Below are 10000 nucleotides of genomic sequence, written 5' to 3'. Positions count from 1 at the left end.
CCCCGCCGAACCGGTCCCGGGTAGACCGGTCCTCCCCGCCGAACCGGTCCCGGGTAGACCGGTCCTCCCCGCCGACCCGGTCCCGGGTAGACCGGTCCTCCCCGCCGACCCGGTCCCGGGTAGACCTGTCCTCCCCGCCGAACCGGTCCCGGGTAGACGTGGTGGCCGGCCGGGACTCGGGATCGGGGGCGGGCGCGGTCGGGTAGACCTGTCCTCCCCGCCGACCCGGTCCCGGGTAGACCTGTCCTCCCCGCCAAACCGGTCCCGGGTAGACGTGGTGGCCGGCCGGGACTCGGGATCGGGGGCGGGCGCGGTCGGGTAGACCTGTCCTCCCCGCCGACCCGGTCCCGGGTAGACCTGTCCTCCCCGCCAAACCGGTCCCGGGTAGACGTGGTGGCCGGCCGGGACCCGGGATGGGGGGGGCGCTGTCGGGTAGACCTGTCCTCCCCGCCGAACCGGTCCCTGGTAGACCTGTCCTCCCCGCCGAACCGGTCCCGGGTAGACGTGGTGGCCGGCCGGGACGCGGGGCGATGGGGGGGGCGCTGTCGGGTAGACCTGTCCTCCCCGCCGACCCGGTCCCGGGTAGACCTGTCCTCCCCGCCGACCCGGTCCCGGGTAGACGTGGTGGCCGGCCGGGACGCGGGGTGGGGGGGGCGCTGTCGTCCAGACCCGTCGGCCAGACCCGTCCCCGTCCCCGTCCCCGTCCCCGTCCCCGTCCCCGTCCCCGTCCCCGTCCCGTTCCCGCCCCCCCCGCCACCCCCTTCCGCGGCACCAACCCCCCCCGCAAGCAACGGGAAGGGGCGCAGCTTTCTATCAGCTCGGCTGAAACGCCCGAAGGCGGGGCGGCGTCTGTGTTTCAAAAGCGGAAAAAAAATAAAAAAGCAACAAAAACCAAAAAATTCCCGCCGCCCCGCCCCACCCCCCCCCCCCCCCCCCCACCTCCCCCCGTGCAGGCACCCCTGCAAACGGGCCTCCGGCACGGCAGCCCGGCCGCCGCACCCCCACCCGCAAGCCCCCCCCCACCGCCGCCCCGGCCGAGAGCGCACAAGCAGCCCCTGCCGCCGCCCCCCCCCACCCCCCCCCCGGTGCGGGCACCCCTGCATACGGGCCTCCGGCACGGGCGCTCCGCTGCCCCCCCCCACCCCGCCACCCCCCCACCGCCGCCCCGGCCGAGAGCGCACAAGCAGCCCCTGCCGCCGCCCCCCCCCCCCCCCCCCGACTCAAACCTCAATCTTCTCGGAAAAGAGGCCCCGTCCCCAGCCTACCTCAGCGCAAGGCTCCCCGCCTGCTCCTCGACCCCGTCTCTCAGTCTCTGTCTCCCCCTTCTGCCGCGGGGAAGCGCCCGCCCCTTGCCGGCGGGTGGGCGGGGCGGGCCGGCTCGGGTTCCGGTTGCTAAGCAGCAGGGTGGCACTCGTTGACCCCGGGCGCCGCTCCGTCTGCCGATGGGCGGGCCGGTGCTGGCTCTCAAGAACTTTTTGTAACTGTTTCCCTGCTCTGCTTTGGTTTTGTTTTTTTTTCTCGCCCACCGTCAGAACCGATGCAGAGTAAGAAAGCCTTCAGCGAGACAGTCCGGCCAAGCTTAGCGCCTTCCACTAGATACGGCGAAGTCTCGGAAACGGGGGGTGGCGAGGGGAATTTCAGGCGCGCGCCGCCTCCCCCCTCCTGCACCACCCCCCCCCGCAAGCGACGGGAAGGGGCGCCGCTTTCCATCAGCTCGGCTGAAACGCCCGAGGACGGGGCGGCGTCTCTGTTTCAAAAGCGGAAAAAGAAATAAAAAAGCAACAAAAACCAAAAAATTCCCGCCGCCCCCCCCAACCCACCCCCGTGCAGGCACCCCTGCAAACGGGCCTCCGGCAGGGCCGGCCTGCCGCCCCCAGCCACCCCCCGCAAGCCCCCCCACCGCCGCCCCGGCTGAGAGAGCACAGGCAGCCCGCCGCCGGCCCTTCCCACCCCGTGCAGGCACCCCTGCATACGGGCCTCCGGCAGGGCCGGCCTGCCGCCCCCAGCCACCCCCCGCAAGCCCCCCCACCGCCGCCCCGGCTGAGAGAGCACAGGCAGCCCGCCGCCGGCCCTTCCCACCCCGTGCAGGCACCCCTGCATACGGGCCTCCGGCAGGGCCGGCCTGCCGCCCCCAGCCACCCCCCGCAAGCCCCCCCACCGCCGCCCCGGCTCAGAGAGCACAGGCACCCCGCCGCCGCCCCTTCCCACCCCGTGCAGGCACCCCTGCATACGGGCCTCCGGCAGGGCCGGCCTGCCGCCCCCAGCCACCCCCCGCAAGCCCCCCCAACCGCCGCCCCGGCTCAGAGAGCACAGGCAGCCCGCCGCAGGCCCACCCACCCCGTGCAGGCACCCCTGCATACGGGCCTCCGGCAGGGCCGGCCTGCCGACCCCAGCCATCCCCCGCAAGCCCCTCCACCGCCGCCCCGACTGAAACAGCACAGGCAGCCCGCCGCCGGCCCTTCCCACCCCGTGCAGGCACCCCTGCATACGGGCCTCCGGCAGGGCCGGCCTGCCGCCCCCAGCCACCCCCCGCAAGCCCCCCCACCGCCGCCCCGGCTCAGAGAGCACAGGCACCCCGCCGCCGCCCCTTCCCACCCCGTGCAGGCACCCCTGCATACGGGCCTCCGGCAGGGCCGGCCTGCCGCCCCCAGCCACCCCCCGCAAGCCCCCCCACCGCCGCCCCGGCTGAGAGAGCACAGGCAGCCCGCCGCCGGCCCTTCCCACCCCGTGCAGGCACCCCTGCATACGGGCCTCCGGCAGGGCCGGCCTGCCGACCCCAGCCACCCCCCGCAAGCCCCCCCCACCGCCGCCCCGGCTCAGAGAGCACAGGCAGCCCGCCGCCGGCCCTTCCCACCCCGTGCAGGCACCCCTGCATACGGGCCTCCGGCAGGGCCGGCCTGCCGCCCCCAGCCACCCCCCGCAACCCCCCCCACCGCCGCCCCGGCTGAGAGATCACAGGCAGCCCGCCGCCGGCCCTTCCCACCCCGTGCAGGCACCCCTGCATACGGGCCTCCGGCAGGGCCGGCCTGCCGACCCCAGCCACCCCCCGCAAGCCCCCCCCACCGCCGCCCCGGCTGAGAGAGCACAGGCAGCCCGCCGCCGGCCCTTCCCACCCCGTGCAGGCACCCCTGCATACGGGCCTCCGGCAGGGCCGGCCTGCCGACCCCAGCCACCCCCCGCAAGCCCCCCCCACCGCCGCCCCGGCTGAGAGAGCACAGGCAGCCCGCCGCAGGCCCACCCACCCCGTGCAGGCACCCCTGCATACGGGCCTCCGGCAGGGCCGGCCTGCCGACCCCAGCCACCCCCCGCAAGCCCCCCCACCGCCGCCCCGACTGAGACAGCACAGGCAGCCCGCCGCCGGCCCTTCCCACCCCGTGCAGGCACCCCTGCATACGGGCCTCCGGCAGGGCCGGCCTGCCGCCCCCAGCCACCCCCCGCAACCCCCCCCACCGCCGCCCCGGCTGAGAGAGCACAGGCAGCCCGCCGCCGGCCCTTCCCACCCCGTGCAGGCACCCCTGCATACGGGCCTCCGGCAGGGCCGGCCTGCCGCCCCCAGCCACCCCCCACAAGCCCCCCCACCGCCGCCCCGGCTGAGAAAGCACAGGCAGCCCGCCGCCGGCCCTTCCCACCCCGTGCAGGCACCCCTGCATACGGGCCTCCGGCAGGGCCGGCCTGCCGACCCCAGCCACCCCCCGCAAGCCCCCCCACCGCCGCCCCGGCTGAGAGAGCACAGGCAGCCCGCCGCCGGCCCTTCCCACCCCGTGCAGGCACCCCTGCATACGGGCCTCCGGCAGGGCCGGCCTGCCGCCCCCAGCCACCCGCCACAGGCCCCCCCACCGCCGCCCCGGCTGAGACAGCACAGGCAGCCCGCCGCCGGCCCTTCCCACCCCGTGCAGGCACCCCTGCATACGGGCCTCCGGCAGGGCCGGCCTGCCGCCCACAGCCACCCCCCGCAACCCCCCCCACCGCCGCCCCGGCTGAGAGAGCACAGGCAGCCCGCCGCCGGCCCTTCCCACCCCGTGCAGGCACCCCTGCATACGGGCCTCCGGCAGGGCCGGCCTGCCGCCCCCAGCCACCCCCCGCAAGCCCCCCCCACCGCCGCCCCGGCTCAGAGAGCACAGGCAGCCCGCCGCAGGACCACCCACCCCGTGCAGGCACCCCTGCATACGGGCCTCCGGCAGGGCCGGCCTGCCGACCCCAGCCACCCCCCGCAAGCCCCCCCACCGCCGCCCCGACTGAGACAGCACAGGCAGCCCGCCGCCGGCCCTTCCCACCCCGTGCAGGCACCCCTGCATACGGGCCTCCGGCAGGGCCGGCCTGCCGCCCCCAGCCACCCCCCGCAACCCCCCCCACCGCCGCCCCGGCTGAGAGAGCACAGGCAGCCCGCCGCCGGCCCTTCCCACCCCGTGCAGGCACCCCTGCATACGGGCCTCCGGCAGGGCCGGCCTGCCGCCCCCAGCCACCCCCCGCAAGCCCCCCCACCGCCGCCCCGACTGAGACAGCACAGGCAGCCCGCCGCCGGCCCTTCCCACCCCGTGCAGGCACCCCTGCATACGGGCCTCCGGCAGGGCCGGCCTGCCGACCCCAGCCACCCCTCCGCAAGCCCCCCCACCGCCGCCCCGGCTGAGAGAGCACAGGCAGCCCGCCGCCGGCCCTTCCCACCCCGTGCAGGCACCCCTGCATACGGGCCTCCGGCAGGGCCGGCCTGCCGCCCCCAGCCACCCGCCGCAGGCCCCCCCACCGCCGCCCCGGCTGAGACAGCACAGGCAGCCCGCCGCTGCCCCTTCCCACCCCGTGCAGGCACCCCTGCATACGGGCCTCCGGCAGGGCCGGCCTGCCGCCCCCAGCCACCCCCCGCAAGCCCCCCCCACCGCCGCCCCGGCTCAGAGAGCACGGGCAGCCCGCCGCCGGCCCTTCCCACCCCGTGCAGGCACCCCTGCATACGGGCCTCCGGCAGGGCCGGCCTGCCGCCCCCAGCCACCCCCCGCAAGCCCCCCCACCGCCGCCCCGGCTGAGAGAGCACAGGCAGCCCGCCGCCGGCCCTTCCCACCCCGTGCAGGCACCCCTGCATAGGGGCCTCCGGCAGGGCCGGCCTGCCGCCCCCAGCCACCCCCCGCAAGCCCCCCCCACCGCCGCCCCGGCTCAGAGAGCACAGGCAGCCCGCCGCAGGCCCACCCACCCCGTGCAGGCACCCCTGCATACGGGCCTCCGGCAGGGCCGGCCTGCCGACCCCAGCCACCCCCCGCAAGCCCCCCCACCGCCGCCCCGACTGAGACAGCACAGGCAGCCCGCCGCCGGCCCTTCCCACCCCGTGCAGGCACCCCTGCATACGGGCCTCCGGCAGGGCCGGCCTGCCGCCCCCAGCCACCCCCCGCAACCCCCCCCACCGCCGCCCCGGCTGAGAGAGCACAGGCAGCCCGCCGCCGGCCCTTCCCACCCCGTGCAGGCACCCCTGCATACGGGCCTCCGGCAGGGCCGGCCTGCCGCCCCCAGCCACCCCCCGCAAGCCCCCCCACCGCCGCCCCGGCTGAGACAGCACAGGCAGCCCGCCGCCGGCCCTTCCCACCCCGTGCAGGCACCCCTGCATACGGGCCTCCGGCAGGGCCGGCCTGCCGACCCCAGCCACCCCTCCGCAAGCCCCCCCACCGCCGCCCCGGCTGAGAGAGCACAGGCAGCCCGCCGCCGGCCCTTCCCACCCCGTGCAGGCACCCCTGCATACGGGCCTCCGGCAGGGCCGGCCTGCCGCCCCCAGCCACCCGCCGCAGGCCCCCCCACCGCCGCCCCGGCTGAGACAGCACAGGCAGCCCGCCGCTGCCCCTTCCCACCCCGTGCAGGCACCCCTGCATACGGGCCTCCGGCAGGGCCGGCCTGCCGCCCCCAGCCACCCCCCGCAAGCCCCCCCCACCGCCGCCCCGGCTCAGAGAGCACGGGCAGCCCGCCGCCGGCCCTTCCCACCCCGTGCAGGCACCCCTGCATACGGGCCTCCGGCAGGGCCGGCCTGCCGACCCCAGCCACCCCCCGCAAGCCCCCCCACCGCCGCCCCGGCTGAGAGAGCACAGGCAGCCCGCCGCCGGCCCTTCCCACCCCGTGCAGGCACCCCTGCATAGGGGCCTCCGGCAGGGCCGGCCTGCCGCCCCCAGCCACCCCCCGCAAGCCCCCCCACCGCCGCCCCGGCTGAGAGAGCACAGGCAGCCCGCCGCCGGCCCTTCCCACCCCGTGCAGGCACCCCTGCATAGGGGCCTCCGGCAGGGCCGGCCTGCCGCCCCCAGCCACCCCCCGCAAGCCCCCCCACCGCCGCCCCGGCTGAGAGAGCACAGGCAGCCCGCCGCCGGCCCTTCCCACCCCGTGCAGGCACCCCTGCATAGGGGCCTCCAGCAGGGCCGGCCTGCCGCCCCCAGCCACCCCCCGCAAGCCCCCCCACCGCCGCCCCGGCTGAGACAGCACAGGCACCCCGCCGCCGCCCCTTCCCACCCCGTGCAGGCACCCCTGCATACGGGCCTCCGGCACGGCCGGCCTGCCGCCCCCAGCCACCCCCCACAAGCCCCCCCACCGCCGCCCCGGCTGAGAGAGCACAGGCAGCCCGCCGCCGGCCCTTCCCACCCCGTGCAGGCACCCCTGCATAGGGGCCTCCGGCAGGGCCGGCCTGCCGCCCCCAGCCACCCCCCACAAGCCCCCCCACCGCCGCCCCGGCTGAGACAGCACAGGCACCCCGCCGCCGCCCCTTCCCACCCCGTGCAGGCACCCCTGCATACGGGCCTCCGGCACGGCCGGCCTGCCGCCCCCAGCCACCCCCCACAAGCCCCCCCACCGCCGCCCCGGCTGAGAGAGCACAGGCAGCCCGCCGCCGCCCCTTCCCACCCCGTGCAGGCACCCCTGCATACGGGCCTCCGGCAGGGCCGGCCTGCCGACCCCAGCCACCCCCCGCAAGCCCCCCCACCGCCGCCCCGGCTGAGAGAGCACAGGCAGCCCGCCGCCGGCCCTTCCCACCCCGTGCAGGCACCCCTGCATACGGGCCTCCAGCACGGGCGACCCGCTCTCTCCGCAGGGAGGACAGGTCTACCCCTTCTGCCGGCAGGGAGGCCAGGTCTACCCCTTCTGCCGGCAGGGAGGCCAGGTCTACCCGTTTTACCTGCAGGGAGGCCAGGTCTACCCGTTCTGGCGGCAGGGAGACCAGGTCTACCCGTTCTGCCGGCAGGGATGCCAGGTCTACCCGTTTTACCGGCAGGGAGGCCAGGTCTACCCGTATTGCCGGCAGGGAGGCCAGGTCTACCCGTTTTACCGGCAGGGATGCCAGGTCTACCCGTTCTAGCGGCAGGGAGACCAGGTCTACCCGTATTGCCGGCAGGGATGCCAGGTCTACCCGTTTTACCGGCAGGGATGCCAGGTCTACCCATTTACCGGCAGGGATGCCAGGTCTACCCGTTCTGGCTGCAGGGAGGCCAGGTCTACCCATATTGCCGGCAGGGAGACCAGGTCTACCCATTTACCGGCAGGGAGACCAGGTCTACCCGTTCTGGCGGCAGGGAGAACAGGTCTACCCTTTTTGCCGGCAGGGAGACCAGGTCTACCCGTTTTGCCGGCAGGGAGACCAGGTCTACCCGTTCTGGCTGCAGGGAGACCAGGTCTACCCGTTTTGCCGGCAGGGATAACAGGTCTACCCGATTTACCTGCAGGGAGACCAGGTCTACCCCTTCTGCCGGCAGGGAGACCAGGTCTACCCGTTTTGCCGGCAGGGATGCCAGGTCTACCCGTTCTGGCGGCAGGGAGAACAGGTCTACCCGTTTTACCTGCAGGGAGAACAGGTCTACCCGTTTTACCGGCAGGGAGACCAGGTCTACCCGTTTTGCCGGCAGGGATGCCAGGTCTACCCGTTTTACCTGCAGGGATGCCAGGTCTACCCGTTTTACCGGCAGGGAGGCCAGGTCTACCCGTTCTGCCGGCAGGGAGGCCAGGTCTACCCGTTCTAGCGGCAGGGAGACCAGGTCTACCCATTTACCGGCAGGGAGACCAGGTCTACCCGTTTTGCCGGCAGGGATGCCAGGTCTACCCGTTTTGCCGGCAGGGATAACAGGTCTACCCGTTTTACCTGCAGGGATGCCAGGTCTACCCGTTTTACCGGCAGGGAGACCAGGTCTACCCGTTTTGCCGGCAGGGATGCCAGGTCTACCCGTTCTGGCGGCAGGGAGACCAGGTCTACCCGTTCTGCCGGCAGGGATGCCAGGTCTACCCGTTTTACCTGCACGGAGACCAGGTCTACCCGTTTTACCGGCAGGGAGGCCAGGTCTACCCGTTCTGGCGGCAGGGAGAACAGGTCTACCCTTTTTGCCGGCAGGGAGACCAGGTCTACCCGTTTTGCCGGCAGGGATGCCAGGTCTACCCGTTTTACCGGCAGGGAGAACAGGTCTACCCGTTTTACCGGCAGGGATGCCAGGTCTACCCGTTTTACCTGCAGGGATGCCAGGTCTACCCGTTTTACCGGCAGGGAGGCCAGGTCTACCCGTTCTGCCGGCAGGGAGGCCAGGTCTACCCGTTCTAGCGGCAGGGAGACCAGGTCTACCCATTTACCGGCAGGGAGACCAGGTCTACCCGTTTTGCCGGCAGGGATGCCAGGTCTACCCGTTTTGCCGGCAGGGATAACAGGTCTACCCGTTTTACCTGCAGGGAGGCCAGGTCTACCCGTTTTACCGGCAGGGAGACCAGGTCTACCCGTTTTGCCGGCAGGGATGCAAGGTCTACCCGTTTTACCTGCACGGAGACCAGGTCTACCCGTTTTACCGGCAGGGAGGCCAGGTCTACCCGTTCTGGCGGCAGGGAGAACAGGTCTACCCATTTACCGGCAGGGAGACCAGGTCTACCCGTTTTGCCGGCAGGGATGCCAGGTCTACCCGTTTTGCCGGCAGGGATGCCAGGTCTACCCGTTTTACCTGCAGGGATGCCAGGTCTACCCGTTTTACCGGCAGGGAGGCCAGGTCTACCCGTTCTGCCGGCAGGGAGGCCAGGTCTACCCGTTCTAGCGGCAGGGAGACCAGGTCTACCCATTTACCGGCAGGGAGACCAGGTCTACCCGTTTTGCCGGCAGGGATGCCAGGTCTACCCGTTTTGCCGGCAGGGATAACAGGTCTACCCGTTTTACCTGCAGGGAGGCCAGGTCTACCCGTTTTACCGGCAGGGAGACCAGGTCTACCCGTTCTGCCGGCAGGGATGCCAGGTCTACCCGTTTTACCTGCACGGAGACCAGGTCTACCCGTTTTACCGGCAGGGAGGCCAGGTCTACCCGTTCTGGCGGCAGGGAGAACAGGTCTACCCTTTTTGCCGGCAGGGAGACCAGGTCTACCCGTTTTACCGGCAGGGATGCCAGGTCTACCCGCTTCCGGCAGGGATGCCAGGTCTACCCGGTTCCAGGCAGGGAGGCCTCGTCTACCCGTTCTGCCGGCAGGGAGGCCAGGTCTACCCGTTTTACCGTCCGCCGGGTCCGGTGTGCCCGATGTGGCCGCCGGAGCTGCCGGCGGAAAGGGATGCCTCGTCTACCTCGCTCCGGCGGGACTTTGGCTCCACCGCGGTTCTGGCAGGTAGACGTCTTGCCCGGTTCTTCTTCGGAGCTGCCGAAGGGGTCGCTGCTTTGCGCTGCCTCCAGTTACGTCATGGTAAGAGTCGGCGGCGCTCGCGCGCCTCCCCGCTGGGGGAAGACGGTTCTCTTCGAGCCCGCCGGGGCCGGGGACCTCGCTGTCCGTATACTAGGGCAGAGGGCTGGCGCTCGCGGACCAGCGCCATCGAACCGCTGCAGCTACTCGCGGTTCAGCCGGCAGACTCGGGCGTTGCACGGCGGCTGTGGCCGTGGCCGTTCTGCCTCCTACCTATCGCGCACGGCGCTTCCGACTGCCAGAAGCCGCGCGAAGCCGCTGCTTGCCCGCAGGCTCCGGTGGCCGTTGCCGACTGGAGCGAGGGCTCCAAGAGGGGTTTCTCCAGGGCCGGGCCGAGACGGGCGGCGGTCGCCGGCACT

Source organism: Opisthocomus hoazin, unplaced genomic scaffold (assembly GCF_030867145.1).
Source record: "Opisthocomus hoazin isolate bOpiHoa1 unplaced genomic scaffold, bOpiHoa1.hap1 HAP1_SCAFFOLD_126, whole genome shotgun sequence".
Classification (NCBI taxonomy): domain Eukaryota; kingdom Metazoa; phylum Chordata; class Aves; order Opisthocomiformes; family Opisthocomidae; genus Opisthocomus; species Opisthocomus hoazin.
The sequence above is the reverse complement of the archived record's forward strand: the minus strand, read 5'-3'. Positions refer to the sequence as shown.